Raw genomic sequence first — 3,519 nt, forward strand, 5'->3', positions numbered from 1 at the left:
AAAAAAAGGAAGAAAAAAATGTCCGTGAGCTGGTGCTAAGGCAGAGAGAGTTAAAGAGGGCAGCAGGATTTCGGCTCTCATCTGCAGTAATTGGTGGTGGGAGGAGACACAGGCACCGCTGTGCAGCGGGACTTGAGCATCCCTGGGGGTTCCTCCATCCTGCTGACCCTGCGCTGGCTGGACCCRTTGGTTTGAATAATCCCCCCCAGGAGTTACCATGGAAACAAAGCCTTTTGATGGAGAAAACCTTCAGCAYCAAGAGTTAATCAGACCCTAAACCAAAACGGGGTTAAAGGCAGAGCAGGGATGTGCGAACAGTGGGGTCACTGGGGCAGAAGAAAAGCACTGAGTGGAGAGTAAATAATAAGCAAGGAAGAGGGGTCTGATGTCTGCCTGAGCTCCAGACGATGGCCAGAGGGGTTTAACTGTGATGGGAAATCACAGGGGTAAATTAATAGGCTGGATAATTATTTTTAATTTTCTGAAGGGCTGGTAGTATGATTTCACCACTCTGCTCCATCACATCTCCCAGCTCGGTGCTGGTTTAGCAGGGAAACACACTGTGCTGTGAAGTGGAAGGTTGGGCTGTGTCCCACCTGGGTGGAAAGGTGACCCTCAGCTGGTGTCCTGTCAAGGGATGGGGYTCCAGGCCAGAATGGGGCTTGCTGGAGTGGGGGACAACACGTGTTATCAGCTGGGTATCTGAGCACACTGCTCTAGACTTACCAACTAGAAATACGTGACGGACAGAGGTGGGCTACCATGTGTTTGTGTTAAGGAGGAGACAGAGAGAAGGATTTATGGCTACATKTCTTGGRTTAATGCTCCTGGGTCATGTAAGGRTTGGAGAGGTAGGATGGAGGCAGAGCCAGGGAGTTCAGCCCTTTCTGTAGTTTGATGTTCATTGGGGGTTACAGATCCTCTCTGGGTGATCAATGCAGGTGKTTTTTTTTCCAGAGTGGTTTGCAAGGCAATGATGGAGGGCAGGGAAAGCAAAACTTGGAGCACTGTTCCCACCATTGTTCCTACCAAACAATGAAAATAGCACTGTCAGGGTAAGGGTGTCTTTTTCTGCTAGAGGGAGGAGATGTTTGCAGCTGATCCCAGTACTATGATGTTACAGTGGCCAAGATTTGTCAGGTGCCTTTGAATGGGATCTCACTGATGTAGGGAGAAGGACAAGACCATTGTACAGAGGAGCCTGTGTTCATTTTTAGTATCCAAATGTGTAGGAAGAGTCTGCCCTGGTAGAGGGTTAGAGTCACATTTAGGGATGGAGCTGAAAAGAAGGACCCTTGGTGTGGAGAACTGGGTGGAGGAGAAGAACTGCTAAAGGCTCAGGGCTGTTGCTGTGGTTCCTGTTGCCTGGCATCCTGAGTTTCAGGTGATTTAATATCACAAAAAACCTCATTTGGACCTGCCCAATGCACCAGTGTTCTCCCTGTCCTAGACTGGGGTGTGACAGTCCCTTAACTGCTTTTTCTGGAACAACTGCAGGTTTGAAGTTTTCAATGGCAACATGCAACAGGGCTTCTCCATACTCGCCCTCAGTATCTTTTTCCTGCTGACCAGCCCAAATCTTCCTTTTTGTGATTTAATCCTCTTTTTACTGGTCCTGCTCAGCAGAGAGGTGAAGACCAGATTGCTCACAGATGCTGTTTTTGGAAGGACATCTAACTCCAAGGTCTCTGTCATCTCCAACTTCCCCCTGCACTCTTTAATTTTTGGAGATGTCTGAAGTTTCAGCAGTGAGAGGGGAATTATCTTGGACAAAATGGGTGATCAAGAATCTTTACAGCTTAGAGTTRATCAGTTTTCCATCCAGACTGTGGAGTCACATCCCAGCTGGATGTGCCCTGGAGGCTCCCATGATGGAGGGGCACCCTGGAGCCAGGGCTTTGCTTACAACAMATGAACAAGGAGCTGCTTGATCTCCTCACGCCTTTCCCTCACTCTCCATCTTTATTACTTTGTCAAAGCACTTTCAAGTATAATACTTAAATTTTATAGGTCTGAAGCATGAGATTATTCAATTTGCTTTATAGGCCCAGTTTGATAAATCCACTTGGAAGCCCGTGTTGTGGTAATTGAAATGCACTGCCTGGGGAGGAGGGAATTCCTGCCCTGGCTTCAGCCTTCTCTTCTGACCACTGCTGGCTGTCTGCACCGGCAGGACTCAGCAAAACCTGAGGGATTCACAGGGCAGGAGCTGCCTGAGGGCTCAGGTGGGTCTGGATGAGATGGGAGCAGGGAAAGTTGCTGGGATGGAGTGCTCTGAAAATGTTAATGCATTGTTCCTCCTCTCATTCTGATCTTTCAGACCCAGCCAAGCCTCAAGAGCTGTTGAACTGTTGGGGCCCAAATTGAAATGACAAATTACACAGAAAGCAAGAGGATGGCCAGGAGCTCRGCGTGGCTGCCACTAGGACGTTTTACATGCCTTCAGGAGCAGCATTTGATAATTCATCCCTGCCTGCGCTGAGCCAGCAGCAGCTGAATTTCTCAGCTGCYTCCAAATGATCACAGCCTGAAAGAAGGTTCTGGAGGCAGAAAAAGCCTCTTTGAAGGGGTTTGACACCTTTCTACTGGAAAGGATTCGTGCAGGAAACTCTTACCTTCACCACAGTATAGGAGAAGATTGCGCCTTGAGGAAAGTTTTCATGGGTCTGAGGCAGGAGGAGGGTTTGGACATGAATCACTGTTTCACAAGGCTTTTGGGAGCCACTCAGTTTCTCTCCCACACCCCATCCCACCTTCCTTTCTGAGGAATTTGAACCAAAGCTTTGAGCTTTGTGTTTATTAAAGGATAGTGTGTCACAGTGCCTGTGACAGCAGGAACTTCGTGCTGTGAGCCAAAAAGCCATTTCCAGCCTCATGTTACAGAAATCCTTGATGTCCAGCTCTTCACCTAATGTTTGCTAATTGGTCTTGGTTCCTGGCATTAGATGAACCTACCTGTGGCAGCCCAGGTTTCTTCAGCATTAACTCTCAGAGGAGCAGCATTCCCCAAAAGCTGACATGAGTTTTCCCTKTTAAAGAAAGTCCCTCTCCTCAGGGATCAGTCCTATGATGCAGCAATGCTCAGGGCTCCAGGGAAAGCTGTGGAAATACCACAAGTGCAGGGTCCTTGCAAACCTGTGGGCCATGTTCCTGAGGGTGCTGTGSTGAGAGGTTGCTGTGCTGTGTGTTGGATTGAGGTCTTCTATCCAAATGTTGTAAGAAATTTCCTCTCACTGTTCAACAAAAAAATGTCAGCKTTACACTGAGAGCAACATCGATCCTGTGTGACACCAAATACTTTGCACAGCCTTGGAAAAAAAATGGGAAAGTTGGTCATTGTTTTATTGCTTGAAAGGTTTGGTTTGGGCTAAAATAATGCTATTTTTTCTCCACTGAAAAGTCTGAAAAGTGCCACAGCTGGGTCTAGTGAAGACCTCACTAGATGGAACTGATCAGGTGTGAAGAGACACCAGCTTCCAGATTTCTGCCTGCCCTTAGGGCAAAAAGCTGAGTGCAGAG

Source organism: Malurus melanocephalus, unplaced genomic scaffold (assembly GCF_030028575.1).
Source record: "Malurus melanocephalus ecotype Western Australia unplaced genomic scaffold, MMel_1.1 scaffold_24, whole genome shotgun sequence".
In the NCBI taxonomy this organism is placed as follows: Eukaryota; Metazoa; Chordata; class Aves; order Passeriformes; family Maluridae; genus Malurus; species Malurus melanocephalus.